The sequence below is a fragment of the Perognathus longimembris genome, chromosome 5 (assembly GCF_023159225.1).
Source record: "Perognathus longimembris pacificus isolate PPM17 chromosome 5, ASM2315922v1, whole genome shotgun sequence".
Taxonomy (NCBI): domain Eukaryota; kingdom Metazoa; phylum Chordata; class Mammalia; order Rodentia; family Heteromyidae; genus Perognathus; species Perognathus longimembris.
The window spans coordinates 18,248,433-18,265,394 of NC_063165.1; the positions used below are offsets into that span (position 1 = coordinate 18,248,433).

The 16,962-nt window shown below is 40.9% G+C and overlaps 1 protein-coding gene across 5 annotated transcripts in view; it reads left to right on the forward strand.

Moving 5' to 3' along the window:
• Positions 1 to 1,727: 1,727 nt before the first annotated feature.
• The window catches only part of Nrip1 (nuclear receptor interacting protein 1), a 73,732-nt gene continuing 58,497 nt past the window's right edge, over positions 1,728 to 16,962 (forward strand). For 3 of the 5 annotated variants that reach the window (XM_048346406.1, XM_048346408.1, XM_048346409.1), the window contains exon 1: positions 1,748 to 2,031. The gene's annotated coding sequence lies outside the window, so the exon portion shown is untranslated. Of the gene's footprint in view, positions 2,032 to 16,962 lie in introns of all 5 variants that reach the window. The other 2 variants (XR_007210975.1, XR_007210976.1) reach the window with 2 other exon arrangements.

A 16,962-nucleotide genomic window follows, 5' to 3' on the forward strand; every position in this document is an offset into this window, starting at 1 on the left:
AGGTATTTCAGAATTCATTCATACTTTTAAAGGTTAAATTTTGAATGCACAACACAGTGATTACATAACAGGCATAGAATACAGTTTTAGGAGTCGGATGTTTTGCTTTGTTTTGCAGTGCACGGACAACTTTTGCTTCTATATGCTACCGAATTCTTTAGAATATGAAAACCTACCCACGAGGACGGAGAGCTTCACGCTCTCGTTCGTGTTCTATCCAGTAAATGTTTTCGCATGGGCTTGCCATTTCAGAGCACAGGGGGAGACCGAGCCGTACACTTCAGCGTTTCCGTGTCAAGCTGAAACAATTTCTGCAACAACAAGCTCTCATTTCCCCTGGCACTTTTTTTTTTAAATTCTTTTTTTCATGGCGAGTTACCAAAATGCTAAAAATGCAAAAGTCAAAAAGCAAGCTGACATGTGGGGAGGTGTTGAGGGGGTGTTCATGGTTCTACTTGGATGTTTTGAGGAACGTGGAGAATATGATGATTTTTAAAGCAGCACGTACAAGAAGCGCGGTGGGAGGGTGGGGGGGGGGAGGTTACGGTTTCCTAGGACTCTCTCCTACTTTCTCGCTTCACCAATCCGTACCCCCCTTTCCCTCCACCCTTCCCCCACCCACCGTGTAGAGGCGGGTTCAGCCCCACTCGGTTGCCAGAGAAGCAGGAGGGCTTCACAGCTCGGCCTCCCCGGCCTCGTGATGTAATTGTTATTTATTCGCAGACGGAGCCCTAGGAGAGCTGCCCAAGAAGTAGCAGCCCGGCTCCCGGTGCCTGGTCTTGGGGGTCAGATCCGCGTCCACCAGGGCAGGGTAGAGATTGGCCTAGAGACTTGGCAGTGACAAAGCAGCTGAAGATGAACCCTTGCTCGCGGGGTCCCTTCCTCCCTCCCGGAAGCGGGGTGGGGTGGGGGTGGGGGGTCCCTCACTCCTCAGGTCTCCTTTCCCGGAGTCTCTGAACATTGACTACCCGCTGTCTATCAACTGCTACTGGGCATGGGGGACTGGGGGCGGGGGGTTGTGAGTGATCTAGAGTTATAGGGGGGGGGGGTCCCCGTGTTTCCTCCCGCCCACCCCAGATGACAGCAGGACACAGATTACAAGGTGGAAATTGAGGGTGACAGAAAGAGAAGCCGGGAAAACGCGTGGTGTGTGTGTGTGTGTGTGTGTGTGTGTGTGTGTGTGTGTGTGTGTGTGTGCAATGAGGGTTGAAATGGGAGGAGGGACACACTTAAGGCGCCAGCGTCCAGGCAGAGTCTCCCGGGGAGGGCAGGGCACCCCGATTCCTGTACGGTGACCACACCACGCCGGTGAGCCTTTAGGCCAGGGTAACTAGAAGTATCGCCTTGCCCCCCCGCCTCTCTCCCCCCACCGGAGAGGATTTGCCCACGCGGGGAATCAAGGGGGACCCCCTTGTGAGAGCCTAGCACCCACCTTTCTCGATTGCTCTATTCCCCCCACCCCCATTCCCGGGCCGTAAGGTCCCGGCCAGGCCACCTGGATGGTGGGGATGAGAGACAAAAAATAAAATAGTAGCACCCCACAAAACCCATCTCGAGCGGGGCCGCGGGAGCCGAGCGCTCCCTCCCGCCCGGTGACAATGGGAGGAGGGGAGGAAAAGGGTTAAGAAACTTGGCTGAGGAGCTGAATGGCGTGGGGCGGCGAGGGGAGGGACTGGGCCGCGGCGGAGTCGCGGGCGGAGGGAGGAGCGCGGCCGCGGGCGGGCGGGCGGCGAGCGAGGCGCTCAAAGTCAGCCTCGCAGACATTGCAGCAGAGCCCCGAACTCGGGAGGCGGCGGCGGCGGCGGGGAAGGAAAGCGGCGGTGGCCCAGGCGGAGGCGGCCCAGGCGGAGGCACGACCCAGCCGCGCGCACACGCCCGGGGCCTCGCAGGTCCTCCGCTGCGCGCTGGGCAGCGCGGCAGCTCCGAGACCAGAGCGGCCGGGGCAGCCGGGAAGGACGGGACGGGGCGGCGGGGTGCCTCGGTGGAGCGAGCCTGACTAAGCCGGAGGGATTCGGAGCCCGGCGGCCTCGGGTGAGTGGTGATAGCGGCCCGGGGGAAGCTCGGAGGAGCAGCCGGCGGCGGCGCCGGAAACAACCCGGGAGCGCGGCCCGCGGCGGCGGCGGCGGTGGCCGGCAGGCCCGCGGGGGCGTCGGGGCGGCCCCTGGGCTGCGCGGCCCGGACGCAGCGATCGCAGGCGGCGGCGGGGAGTCGGCCGCTGGCACGGACGGCTTGTCGGGGAGAATCGTGCTTCTCGACCCGGCTTCCGAAGCTCCTTCCGGAACTCGGGGGGCCCTGGCGGCGGGGCTGGCAAGTTGTGGAGTTAAAGCTCCGCGGGATTCGCCCGTCTGTCCGTCCGTCCATTCGTTCTTTCTTCCGTGCCCGGTCCTGGGCCGAGGGACGGCCGCCGTGCGCGCCCTGAGCCGGGGACCAACGCGCAGGGCTCGGGCGCGGGCCTGGGGTCGTGCCCCCGTGTCCTGCCGGCCTCCCGGGCGCCTCGAGTCCCGTGCTACCCAGCCGCGTCCTGGGTGGCTCTGGGCACCGCTCCCCCCGCCTTCCGCCCGGGCGCCTCCCTGCCCTGTGCTCGCTCGATTCCCGGCCTGCAAGAGTGCATGGAAGAGGGACCGTTCTCAGTCCCAGGCCAGGCCTGCCCGCACTGGCTCCTGGCCTCCCGAGGGCCGGGTCCCTGGGACCCCCTGGACCCCTGGGACCCACCCCTAGGCCAATCCGTAGTTTTACCCCTTGGGACAAGGACTCGGGCTCACATCTCGCCCTGGCAGGCTGCATTGCCCACTTCGGACTGTATCCTCCTGACTCCTTGGGATTGAATAGTGTTAGTTTAGGAAGGGTGTCAGTGGATTACCTCGTACAGACTTCCACCCTGCCCAAAGTAGTTTCCAAATTTTAATCAGGAGTTGGTGTTCGGGCTAAAAGAACAAAGGAATCGACTGTGTTGTGGAGGCGGACACACTGGGAGTCTGTGACACATGTTGATCTCAGAAGCATTCTAGGAGTTCCTCTCTTCTATCGTGATAGTAATATCATCCGATTCTGAAGAAGAGTGGAATGATAGGTACTTTTTTATTTTTTAAATAAGACATTTTATTTTGGGAAAAGTTGAGGTGTTTCTAGGTGCAAGAACTTTCAACTCTGCTGCTGGTGGAACTGAGTTAGTTTGTCTCTGGTAGTGTAAATGCATTAAGTGTGATATTGTGAGGGCACAGATTATTAGAGTATCTGAGACTATATTGATGGCCAGAGTAAAATATATTTAGGTTACCTATATGTACATGTCACGAATAGTCTTTTTGCCTGTCCCTGGGGAATTTGTGAAGCAGAGGGTTTAAGTAATTCATTCTTTAAAGTTATGAATTGCCTGGAACCTGCTTATTAGTGAATCATAGGCTTAGCAAGTGGGTGGCATCTTCCACATGTGATTATCCAATGTTTAATCATCAGTTAGTTACCTTTGTTGAAGAGACAGTGAAATCAGTTGACTTTTTAAACAAATGGTGCTTCCTCTGCTTGGCCTCTAAGTGTAGGTTGCTGTCTGCAGTATGTTGAAATGTTTTTCAACTTCTAAGTGAGTTGCTCTGGTTTTTCCCAGGATAGGGATTGACTGTTCTTGGAGCAGTGGCTCCATCCCCAGTAGTAACTTTCTCTGCTTGGACTAAGTTCCTAGAGACAAAGGACAGAGTCAGTCAATGGAGTATGAGTATGTGCTACTCTAGGCTTTTCCTACTCTGGTGTGGGAAGACTTCTTTCCAAACTTATTCTTAAAAGTACCCTAGGAAGGGAAGATGTTATATTTAAAATAAAAAAGAGGAACATTCCACAGTGAGGTTTACTTATCAAGCCTTGGAAGTAGTCGAAAACCAGTTGAATCTATGTAAGACAATTTAGAATCATGTTTTACCTGGCGCTTCAAGCGATAAACTCAGATCTTTCCTAATTTAAACACCCTGCAGTATTGTAAGCTTAAAGTAAGAAAGAAAATGTGTGTGTATAGGAGGTGAAGGCCCTTCTGACTCTTGAAGTTTTAAGAGCAAAACGTTGTGATAAAAAACAACCTATACCACCACCTAGAGTCTGTTTGTTAGTTTATTGCTCCTGAAGTTTGCTTAAATTGACATGCCTCTTGTGGTTCCAATATAGTAAAAAACAAAACAAAACAAAACCAAAAAACAAAAATGATTAAGAAGTGCAAGCTTTCTAAAGGCCATCCAAGAGAACAATTATTTAAGTAGTAAATGGCAACTGCCAATTTAAATTATCCATGCCACCTTTTGAATAGAAAATTATTGTGATATATCAAGTTGAGTGGGCTGCTCTCCAAAATATATTACTTCAAAAGAATTTAAAAGAGGGAATTTTCAGTTGGCGCTCCAACTTAGCTGTGACTGTTTGGAGATTTTCTTGTGATATCAGATGCTCAAGAAACCTTTCAAATAAAATGCCATTAGAGCCCTTTGAAGTCCAGTAGAAACAAAAACCATGCTTAAAACATGAAGCCCTGACAGCTACAGAAATTCTGGAACTTGAAAGGATAAGGAGAATGTAAGCAATAGTAGAGTTGTGGTTCAGAGATGGGAGTCAGGTCAATGTGAAATAAAGTGATAATCCATTTTGTTCATACTTTATGTGTAGTAAAGCAGTCTGTTACCGGAGACTGAAGGGAGGCAGATTTGCTGCTATGTAGCTTTCTACATTGTCCAAGGAGGAAGTGTTCCTCCTTTAAATGGTGTGGCCCAAGAGAAAGATGGCCTCCAAGATCTTTAATTAAATATCAGTTGAACAGAGAGAACTAGAGCACTGTATTAATTCTGTCAAACGTCACTATTTTAGAACATTGAGGACAACTAAAAATGAATTAACTCATATCTGAAAGCAGAGTTTTATGGGAGGTGACAGATGAGGCAAAATATGTCAATCTAATGGAACAAATAGGAAGATAAGGAGATATGCCATCCTCAGCTTTTTAGAAAGATGAGACTGAGGAAGGCTATTATTAATTGCACAGATTCCTTTGCAAACCAGCACTTAGAAGACTGTGATGTACCAGTAATTTTAAATCAGAGTGACTTAGGATATATGAGGTTAAAGGAATAAAGTCTTAAAGTTTTTTAAAACTGAAGATTGTTAAGCACTTTTTTAAAAAGAGGTCCAGAAAAGCAATGGTATTTAGTGTGTAATATTAAAAAGGCAATTCTGATTAAAAACACATTTACCAAATATAGTTCTTAATCAAGAAAAGAAAAGATACGCTCACTTTGAATTGTGATAAAGATGGGTTGTACTTTTCAACGTTTAGATTGCCTAACTTAAGTTTTTAAAGTGTGGGTTAATGGAGATTTAATTTCTCTTTCTACTTTCATTCTCCTCCTCTCTCTCTTGCTCTCCCTCTTAGTTTCTCTGAAATAAAAAAGGTTCTACAAGTTTTGGTGTTTTTTTTTTACTTTTCCCTGCCTTATATTTGTAGCTTCTCAAATATTATCTGTGGAGGTCAGGTCAAGTTTCTTTTATTTTCTCCAATACTATACTGATATATAGCCAGGTATGGATTTTGTTTTTTAAAATAATACCTTCTATTTTACATGGGTGATGACTGAGGAAAAAGCATTTGCTGTCTTTAAGCCCTGTATGCTCAGGTCTTCCAATTAGAGGATTATTTTAAAAAACATTGATGACTTCTGAAAGATCAGACATTTTCAACAGACTAAGGTTGGGTGATTTCAGGGTATGTATATTTGGATCTGTTGAATAAGATTCATTTCTTAAGTTTGTTTTCTTTCTTTTTTTTTTAGGATTGTAGGGGTAAGGGATGAGCAAACACATTCAGTAGTATTTAGGTAACACACCAATTAGAAATACAATACCAGGATGGTCACTAAAGCTTGAGAAGGTAAAAGCTAGGAGTGGCAGATGGCGAAGCAGGCCAATGGACTGGAGCTGAGGATTTTATCCAGAGGGTGTAACAAACAAAAAGTAAATGGAGGAGAGAGATCTTGTTTCCATGTCCTGTTTGCATCTGATGCTGAAGCAGAGACATGAATTGCTGATGGTAATGGATTCCCTTTTATGAGGCCAGCAATATTATATAAATAGTGGTTGTCTGAGGCAGAGAAAAAAATGACAAGTTCCTCATTTGTGCATATATATGCACACTTTGCTTTTGAATGCCTCTTAAGTGTATCTAAAGTAGTTGATCAGAATTTGGGACCAGCATGAAACCAGGAGTCATCATTTGCTTTGGAGGAAAAAAAAATGAATGAACATTAAGTCTCTTTTCTTTATTCTTTTAAGATCTGGAGTTTGGGTGGTGAACTAAAAAAATCTTTTATAGAATCTTTGATGGAGATGCCTTGATGTAAATATTTATAGAAGAATTCTTTCTGACTGTACAGTACGAAAAGAAATTGAGACCAAAGAGAACTGGAGTCTTATCAGAATTTCCTTGCAAACTGTTAAATAGCTGCCTTTTTTCTTCTTCTTTGAAATTTAATGTTCAGTTTGATGAATCTTGAATGTGCATCACTGTGAAGATTAGAGCCAATTTACAGCAGAAATTACCTCACATTTTGCTATAGGTAGAAAAGGTAGTTACAAGTTTTCATAATGAATATAGATTCAGAGATGAGGATAGTACATTAATGTGTATAACTGTTATACTAAATATTTTGTGTCATGAATCTTGAAATTCAAATTGATCCCCACACTTTCTTGCAAATATTATGAATAAAATATTGCAAAATTTGTGATATTATAGAATAATCATTGCACCAGAAACATACGGTAGTTTTTCTTAAATTCATAAAGCAGAGAACTGTAATATAATTTTAAAGCAGGATAGTTTTGCCATTGCATTAGGAATTTGTTGAATTTTATCCTTTGAATTATGCTGGAGATAAAAAGTTAGCCTAGACCTCTGGGAGGAATATAGGAGAAGCAAATTTGAAGGGCCTAGAAAGTTGGCAATTCAAAACTGTAGAGAAAAAAGAAAAAGAGTAATGTCACTGCTAAGAGTAACATTAGAAAAAGATCTTAAGTGTATTTACTTAGTAATTTTAATGTTTTTTTTAAAGCTATACCAGTTTTTAACATAATGGTATAAATAGTTATCTGTTAAAATATAATCGATCTGATTTGTGTTTTGGTAGAAATAATCTAAAAAACACCATCATATGTTGAAATTTAAGCTAGAAAGATTGTGACATGTCCCCATTATTCACCTCTTTTCCTCCTTGCCTCCCTCACTTTCAGTTACAAGGGCTGAGATAAAAGGTTTTTTTTTTCAGGAATTTGAAAATAAAATTGCCTCTGACAGAGTTAATAGTTGTGTTTGAAATTATAAAGTATCATGGTTCAGTCTTCCTAGAAAATTTTTAACTTCTTGCACCTCAGGGAATAAAAGCTCTAAGTTAAAATCCATCTTGCCTCTTTAACTTGGTGTTGTTTAGTAAAAATATCTTTGACAATGTAAGGAAGAAATCCTTATTTGCCCTGAATTCGCTGTGACTAAGCCCAGGGTTTCAAGAAATATTAAACTTGAAGCCTGTGAGGAATTTGAGTCATCAGCTTAAGATACCACTCACTGGGACAGGATAACTCTGATTGACCTCATGTAGGTGTTTATGCAGAGTTTTGCTGGAAAGGAGTCTTTCACTCTTAGACTTCTAATTAAGAAAGTCATTTCTCAGTCACTTGGGTAAATGATAGTCAGGGCCACTGCTTGTTTTCAAAACTGTAATTTTCATCTTCTGCAAGGTATTGAGGGCAACTCCATGGACTTTGGAGCTTGTGTTGCTAGTAGTCTGCTTTGATTATTTTATTTTGTATTGTTTACCAGCTAAGTGATGGTACTAGATAAAGGTCTGTTAAGTCACTACCTGGAAGGAACTGAGGTAACTTCTTACATTGATGTGCTTTTAATTGTGAAGTTTGTCTATAAGTAATGTGTGAACACATTAAATATGCTACTGTATTAAAAGTCAAATGGTCATTTTTTGTAGTATTAGTGAGAGAGGGGATTGTGTTGATACACAATCTTACAGTGCTTAATGACACAATGTGGACAAGAACCTGGCATGTAAAAGCACACATCTGAGAATTAGAAGTTCAGAATAAAATATGATTTCTCTTCCAAAGCATGTCTCAAAAACTTGACAGAGATGAAATGTATAAGGGATGCTAATAGGTTTGTGAAAAATACTCCTTCTGGAATGATTTGGCTCTTTAGTTAAGAATTTATAATAATCTATAATGGAGGACTAGAGTTATAATGGGAAAGGAGGACAGAAAGTAGGGGGATCAAGAAAAAGTGTTTATTTGCAGGTGTGTGAAATATCCTAAATGGGCAAGCAGTGTTCCCAAATCACCTTTGCCATTTTTGCCCTGAAGGCATTATTTATTTACACAATGGGTCATGTGAGCTCAGGTTTGATTTTTGAATAAAATTCAAAGAAATTCTATTTCTTTCTTTTCTTTTTTTTTCCACTTCATTTTTATTTTTTAGGTTTTTCTACTAACTCTATCCCTGGTACAGAAAAAAAATAAGTTCTTTTTATCTCTGTGGACAATAGCATGTACAGATTCTGAAGTTCGGATTCTATGTCCATATATGCTACTGTTGGCTCTAAAAAGTAATGATTTCAAATGTACAGTTTTTAAAAGTGAGAAACGTGGAATGGGAAGAATTTGTCCAAATGCTTGGCTTTGCCTTTACTTCCCTCTTTTTTTTTTTTTTAGCTTGTGGGGAGTAGCCAGAAAAGGAAGAAAATTGTTATTTTGAGGGCAACTGTTTTGTACCTGCCATTGGATGCCTCCTTTGTATGCATGTTCTCAATCCCTACAAACCCCTACCCCTAATATATATATGCCATTTTGAAGGTATATAGATAAAGAAATGTGAGCAGTCTCAGTATCTTGCCTGAGGCCACACCGCTAATTTCATTGATAATTTGGTTTTCCATGAGAATGCCTTCCTTTGAGGAGAAAATCAGTGAGAAGCAGATTTTTCAGCAGGCAGGCTTCCTGCCTCACATGTGACAATAAAAGTCAGGCACTAGGTACAAACTTCCCAGCCTGGATTCACAGACTGGCCTCTCAGGAAGGCACATGGCTGTCAATTGATCTTGCACTTAGTTCTCTCTATCCTGCCGCTTGTACCACGTGTGTGAGAGAGAACAGAGAACCGGGGTACCCAAGGGCAGTGGCACCTTGCCCTCCTGAGCTAGCTCTGGTGAAGTGTACCACAGAATTACTGCAGTGCTCTTTGAAGCAGTGAAAGCAACTATGTTTCTTGATATAATTCATTAAAATAGCTTGTCATGGTCTTAATCTCAGTGTTCCCAAGGCTAATTATGTTTGTCCACTTCAAGAAACAGTTGTAACAAATTCAGAGCCATAGTTTTTTCCTGGCTGAAAAGAAACAACCTTTGACTACCAAGGTTCTTATAATAATAATTTTTTTCTTATTATCATTGGCTTCACCCTGAATAATTGTGTTAAAGATGGTGCTATGCTGCTAATCTCTGTACACACCAGCATTTGTGAATTGATTGGAATTAGAGGTAGATCATTGGTTTCATTGTGGGACTGGAGCCTTGGAGGTTGGAGACTTCTGAGTTAGGCAGGTTTGTGACAAGCTCTGTAATTTTCAGTACACACCAGACATGTTCATTTAGTGTTGAGACCATGAGAAATGGAGTTCCAAAGCTTTCCACTTTTTTTACTTTCCTCATTTAAAATTTATGGGATTTTGAACCCCAAACCACTCTAGCTGAGTGGTTCTCTATACATTGAAAGGTACAAATTGAATCTATAATGAAGACATAGGATGAGTAATAAGGCACATATTTGTAATATTTTCTAGTGTGCTTTGGATTTTGAATTGCTGAGTAAATGTTGGGAAAATAAAGTATTCACATAAAGTCGAAAGAAATGCTTTGTTTCTATTTTTTATGGAGGAGAATATATTTTGGCCAACAAAGAGAAACTGTCAATGTGAGGTATCTGAGAGAAATGTTTTCTTTAGTTTTAGATATATATTTGTATCATTTCTCAAAACCATCCATGCTTCTTTGGAAAAAAAGAAAAAAGCTGGACCAAGTGTAGGGCTGGGAATGTGGCTTAGTGGTAGGCTTAGTGGTAGAGTGCTTTCCTTGCATGCATGAAGCCCTGGGTTCGATTCCTTGGTACCACATAAACAGAAAAGGCCGGAAGTGGTGCTGTAGCTGAAGTGGTAGAGTGCTAGCCTTCAGCAAAAGAAGGTCAGAGACAGTGCCCAGGCCCTGAGTTCAAGCCCCAGGATTGGAAAAAAAGAAAAAAGAAAGAAAAAAAATAGACTGATTGTAGCTGATGCCATACATGGGGTTGAAAGAAGTCTTTGGCTTACCATCCAGTTCTTTCCTAATGGCTGGATATTTGGTATTACTCAAGCAAAAACCAAGGCAATGTCTAATGTCTGGCCCTTCATCTCTGCAGGCAAAACTTTGATTGATATGGATCAGTGTTATGTTTTATTCAAAACATTCTTTTTTTCCAGTGCTGTATTCCTTTTGCCTGGACTTTAACAAATTGAAATAATTTTGTGGAGTACTGTGACCAAAAGCTATGGATGCTGTGAACTTTAGCACTGTTATCTTAGAGACACCTTCCCGGCCTTCTCCATTATCAAGCCAACAGTTTATACAGGCGTCTTTTCTATGAAAGGGCACCCAGTACAGTTTATAAATGAAATAGTGCTAAAGTGCTCAAGAATATTCAGCACATGTGTACCATTTTCTTGTTTAGATCGTCAGTTTTGCTTCCTTTCATATTTCCCTTATTTTTTTTTCAAATTCTTAGCCTGTTTTGTTTTTTTTAATTGATTAGGAATCCATGTGCTGCAATTGGGTAAACAAATACTTTATCTTCCAATGGTTTCAGTTGTTATTAATTTTAAATTTCTAACAAATTATCATATACATTTTACAGATCAGGAAATTGAACCCCTAAGGATTTAAATAATTTTTTTTCTTTTTTCTTTTTTTGCTCAAGGCAGGCTTCAATCTGTGATCCTCAGATTTCAGCCTCCTGAGTAGCTCTGGGTTGTGTGTGTTTTTTTTTTTTGCCAGTCCTGGGGCTTGGACTCAGGGCCTGAGCACTCTCCCTGGCTTCTTTTTGCTCAAGGCTAGCACTCTGCCACTTGAGCCACAGTGCCACTTCTGGCCATTTTCTGTATATGTGGTGCTGGGGAATCGAACCCAGGGCCTCATGTATATGAGGCAGGCACTCTTGCCACTAGGCCATATCCCCAGCCCTAAATAAATTTTAAAAGTCATTCATATGACAGTTAGATTGACCCGGATGGAGTGAGAAGTCAATCTTGGCTTATTTGATACAACTGGTTTATTTTATTTATTTATTTATTTATTTATTTGTTTGTTTGTTTGTTTGTTTGTTTGTTTGCCAGTCCTGGGGCTTGAAATCAGGGCCTGGGCTCTGTCCCTGAGCCTCTTTGTGATCAAGGGAACTGCTCTACCACTTGAGTCACAGCATCACTTCCCGCTTTTCCTGTCTATGTGGTGCTGAGCTACCTAGGGCTTCATGCATGTTAGGCAAGCACTCTGCCACTAAGCCACATTCCCAGTCCAGGTTTATTTGTTTTTATTTTGGCAGTCTCAGGAAGAAAAGTTTGGTACCAATTGTGAGGGAAGAATGACCCAGCTTTGTCAGTGGATCCAAGAGTAAAGTCCAAGCAAAGGCCAAGATAGGACCTATAGGAATCAGTATTGGGTCCTGAAAAGTGGGGTGTGATCTAAGTACTTAAATCCTTGTGATCTTCAGAAGTCTTGAGTCCATTTGATAATTCTATTACTTCAATATCATTTTTAGGCAGATAATTTTTACGCGAGAAGTTCTTTTATAGTACATGTGTGTATGAACTCATGATTTGTTTGTATATGTCATAGGCATTTTGAGTTCTGTTTGAAAAACAGTGTTGGGGGAAGGGGCTGGGACTGGGTGCTGGTGGCTCACAGCAGTAATCCTAGCTACTCAGGAAGCTGAGGTCTGAGGATCACAGTTTGAAGCCAGCCTGTGCAGGGAAAGTCAAAGACTCTTACCTCCAATAACCACAAAAAGCCCCAAGTAGAGTTCAAATGGTAGAACACTAGCGTTGAGCCCCAAGAGCCCAGGAATAGCACCCAGACCCTAAACTCAAGCCCCAGTGCCAGCGCGCGCACACACACACACACACACACACACACACACACACACTAGAAGCTTTCTTTTTGTAAATAAATAAACAGCCAGGCACCTTTAATTGACTGATAAAATCAGAACACCGGTCTTATTTATTACCTACAACTAACAAATTGAGGCATTTGGGTCTTTGGTTCAATTGGGCACAAAATGCAAAGGTTATAGACCCCATTTCTGCCTTCTGTTATAAAAAAAAAGTAATGGATGAAGGGACATTGTGTAGACAAGCAGTGATAATGTGCCTTGCACATAGATGATCACACTTCTTATAAGAAAGAAGAGAGTGAACCTCGCAATAGCCCTTTCTTTATGTGGCATATGCAAATTGCTTTAGGGACAGTAGGCAAGAATATTCAAAGACTTAAAGCAGTTCCCAAACCTGAATCAATATTTTCCCCTGAGCACACCGTTGTATGCACCATAGTCAGACTTGTCAGTGTCTGTTTGCTCTGTTGACTCTAAGCTCCCTGAGCTTACTCATCCTTGTATTGCCCATTCTCCTACGTCTTACCACCTCCAAGACTGCCTGGAAGCATTGGCGATTTGAGCTGTGCCCATCTCAACTAATGGTAAAATCTAGCTCATTTAGGTCAAGGAGTGAAGCCTTTATATATTTATAGGGAACAGCTTTTTATTATGTGCAAATTGCAAATAATAGTTCTGTATTTCTTTGGTCTGTTTGATTTAGCCTACTTTCAAGAATAGCATTGCAGCCTTAAAAATTACCATCTTTCCAGGCATATTAATTATGAAAAGGAAAAAAATGAAACTGTTAGTGATGCTGCAATTGTCACTTGAAACAATTTGCTATTATAATCTTAAATCTATTCAAAATATGAACATTGTAATATGTTAGAAAACACGTTCAACAGCATTTTAGAGGCAACACTTTTTTTGTTTTCTTTTTCCTTTGTTAAAGGAATGAAGCAAAATATTTCAAAGACTTTTAGGTAGTATTCTTGGGTCACTTCTAGTAGTCAAAGGACATACCAGCTTGACACATTTAATTATGTTGGATTTGACTGATTGGTAACATCAAATCATCTTAAAATGTCCTGCCTGCAGTTAATTTTTGTGTTCAATAACCTTAAAAGTTAGTGTCTGTCAAGAATGACTGACTATCCAAAGCCTGATAAAGTTATAGGGATTAAGTAATAGATAAAACACTTTTGTTAGGTTTAAAAACATAGAATTTTCTGACTATTAAACATAGAATAAGAAACAGAATATTCTGTTTTGTCTTAACAGAATATTCTATTATGATCTCATCATCATGCTCTTTAATCATTAGTTATTGCTGTTGAAAGGCAAAAAATAAAATTAAATTGAATTTGAGCTCAGAAATTATAGATGAGAAATTTCTTTCCTTCCAAATCTTAAAATATATTGCCTGGGTAAGTATTTATTGCATTGTTTTTAACAAGTGCTTTAAAAATACCTTTAACCTAGTTTCCTGCTTTTGGGAGAACAAGTTTTTCACCAGAACTAACTTCACCTATGCCTGGCAATGGATGCCTCTTAGCAAGTGTTTCTTTCTTTTTTTTTTTTTTTTTCCTTTTTGACTACTTACCTATGTGCATATTTTACATTTTAAATACCCTTGTCCTGTACATGTTTCATTTAGTGAAAAGTTTTCTTATGCTTGTAAAAATTAGAGTTGTAAATGCAAAAGATGACGATAACCATTAATGCTGAGAATAATTTGTAAGAATTATTAAAAATTATGGTGGGCCTTTGGGCCACCAAAAAGACAAAATGTTGAAATCTTTCCAGAATTTTAACTTATTACACAATGTTTTTCATGTTTACTGTAGAATTTAAAATTTTATGACACTGATCTTTAGTGTGTGTTATCAAGGTAGTTTTGTCTAGTTGTATGAAGTGATTGGGGAGCAAACAGCAGTACATATCACTGAATGAGAGAACTAAGACATCTGTGATGATTATGCTGGTGAGGAATACATGTGATACTTTACTGTGAATTTTGAAAGGTTCTTTTTTTGGGGGGTGTTGTTAAGTGAACAGCCATCTTTTCTATGGAAGTGTGAAAAGTACTTGTCCTTAAACTTGTGAATTTATCCAGTACTTGTGATCACTTAAGTTGTTGGCTGTCTCTAGTACTTCAATGACATATCCAGAAAGGATATGTATATTCTTACATATTTTCAAGTGTTGCAGGATTTAGCAGTTCTCATTGTCTGAAATGGGTCCCTTATTTACAACTTTCGGTTGTGGCTACTTTTGTAAATAAATAAATTAATTAATTTAAAAAAAGGGATATGGAGGAGCTGGAGGAAGATGGACTAGAATAACTCAATAAGCATCAGAATTACCTCGAATGAACATGAGGTTTTAGTTTTTGAATGCATGGAGTATCAGGGTGCATAGAACTTAAGACTAGGAGGATGTTCCTTATGATTTTTGAACTTGACATTTAATATTTTACAGCAAACTTTTTAGTTTAACATAATTGAACTTGTACTAGATAGGGTTAATAGGCTAGAACAAAAGGTCAAAGCATAAGGCATTAGGCTTAATTAAGGGAGAGCAGGAGTGGCAGGAGTGTGTGACAGTTAAATGGGTTTCCCACAGACTAATGTCGGTTACAGTGCAACCATGCCTCAACTTAAGTGGGTTATTTTGTGCAAAGGGCAGCAGTGATTAGCAGTTTGACATGCCAGACACTTCTGGCCAATCCCATCTGTTTTAGAGGTTAAAAAAGCACACCTTTATGAGCTGATGGAGTGATTTGTGTGCCCGTCTGGTAAAGATTAGAAGTCCAAGGCCAATGGCAGTAAATGTCAGTTATAGAATATTGTACTTTCTTGGTTGGCTCATTGTTTTAACCGTCAACTGTTTTATAATGGGGGATAACTGCAGTTTATGGAGTTGAATTCAGGATGGGTGCGGGAACAGGTGAGTTAGGAAGAGAAATATTTCCTCGATTAAATTGTGCATTAACATATCCCATAGCAGGTGTTTCAAGTTTTATGAAGTGTTTTTAACCTGTCCATTGCAGTTTGAGTCACATTGTTCTTGTGTGTTATTGGAGCAGCGGTGGCAGTCCAGGATTTAACTTTGCATACAGAATTGCTAGTTGTGTTTTTTCTTTTTTGTAAGCTACCTTCAAGCAGTTGGATTCTATATATTTTTATATCATTCTATATTTTTTAAAAAGTGATCACTTCATTTATTTTGACATCCTGGTGAAGGGGAAAGAAAAGAGGAAATGAGGATAGGTAGGCACATGCCTTAGTGCACATACTCACACACACACACACACACACACACACACACTCTCACATATACACACCCCACATAGAATTCTGTATTCTTTTATGTGGTTAGTCAGGTACAATCACAAAGGAAACACAAGATAAGCACTTGAAAACGATGCTGATTAGACTCATGGGTCATTGGAGATATGGCATGCTCTAGAGGCAACATGAGAGAATGGTAGCATTGATCAGTGCATTGGGCAGAAGAGCTAGTGAAAAGTTTAGATTGTAAGGCTTGGTGGAAAAGCAAGCCCGAGCAGAGTAACCTGTAGGAGTTATACGTGTGTGCATGTTGTGTGCACGTGCGCTTGTGCACAGGTGCACACTAGTATTGGGACTTGAGCTCAGGGCCTTGTGCTTTCCAATGTCTTTTTCCTTCATGGCTTGTGCTCTACTATTTGAACCACACTTCCAGTCAGGCATTTTTGCTAGTTAATTTCAGGCTAGAGTTTCACAGACTTTTCTTTCCCAGCTGATTTTAAAGTACAATCAATCCTCAGATCTCAGCCTCCTGAGTGGCCAAGATTCTATGCCTGAGCCACAGATACCAGCCTCCTTTGTTGTCTCTTAAGAGTTGGCTAGTGAGTCTTGCAACACAGCAGATATTTTGAGTATCAGTCATGATGGCAATTTCTGTATAAAACAACCTTAAATGGAAAATTTTTTTAAGATTCACAAATATGGCCATGTGGCAATAAAAATGGTGGCATACTGAAAAGAAAAAGCCGGCTAGCCCTCAAAATGACAGTGATAAGGGTCATTCAATTGTTGCCACATCATACCTTGTAGAAAGTGAAACTTACCAATATACGTAGAGACACATGCATTTTTCTTGGGTTTTGTTGTAGTCATCCAAGATTGGATTGTATCTTAACTAAAACTTGAATGTTAAGTTTTCTTCATTAGAATCTATGAGAGTGATGACATTAATATAATTCATTTTCAGTTCAAAATTGTAGCTCATATAAAGATACACAGAGCTTAAGTTGTGGATATAAAGGTAGGCTTCCATAGAAGGAAAGTTTTTGTTTTTGTAATTCATTTAAAAAAATTTATTGTCAAAGTGATGTACAGAGTGGTTACAATTTCATATGTAAGGCAGAGTTGGACAAGGACAATTTTATAAAGTAGAATTTCAACTATTGTCTTTCTACCGAGTTCGCTAACAGCATAAAGTAAATCAGTGTTTGAGGGTGGGGAGAGAAAGAAATGCTAGAGGGAAACAAAACATCTTCTCGGAGGAGTATCTTCAATTGGAGATTTCATTTGGAAGACAACACTCTTACACTTATCAAGAATTGGGAACTAGCAATTTCTTTTCATAGTTATGAACTTGCTTATCTGATCTTGAATTGCTTCTTACTAAAAGACAACTAAAACACCTAAAGATGTGGTCATTATTTTATCAACTGCCTATGCATTTATTTTAAAACAGTTCATCCAA